Genomic DNA, 334 nt, shown 5'->3' with positions numbered 1-334 from the left:
ATGCTAGGGTTGGTTGAATTTGATGCATTCCTCCTCTTGAAGGTGTAGCTTTATCAGGTTTCCTAGTTGTTTCCCACTGTAAATTTTTCTCGGCTAGGTCTTCTAAGAATTGCCAAGCTTCAGTAGTTTCTTTGTCCATAAATTGGCCTTGGCACATGGACTCTAGCATGGTTCTTGAGTTTGAATCTAACCCCTCATAGATGATCTGGCATAGTCTCCAAGTTTCTATTCCATGGCGTGGGCATTGGGTCAAAAGATTCTTGAAACGATCAAAGTACTTCCAAAATGATTCACCAGCTAGTTGATAAAATTGATTTATTTCATTCCTAATCCT

At 39.5% G+C, this 334-nt stretch overlaps 1 non-coding gene across 1 annotated transcript; it reads left to right on the top strand.

Annotated features, from left to right (window-relative positions):
- The first annotated feature begins 227 nt into the window (after positions 1 to 227).
- LOC140851383 (small nucleolar RNA R71) lies at positions 228 to 334 on the top strand. Its single transcript, XR_012134136.1, has one exon. It is a non-coding gene; the product is annotated as a small nucleolar RNA R71 (small nucleolar RNA).

The sequence above is a fragment of the Elaeis guineensis genome, chromosome 8, assembly GCF_000442705.2.
Source record: "Elaeis guineensis isolate ETL-2024a chromosome 8, EG11, whole genome shotgun sequence".
In the NCBI taxonomy this organism is placed as follows: Eukaryota; Viridiplantae; Streptophyta; class Magnoliopsida; order Arecales; family Arecaceae; genus Elaeis; species Elaeis guineensis.
The sequence above is the reverse complement of the archived record's forward strand: the minus strand, read 5'-3'. Positions and strand labels throughout refer to the sequence as shown.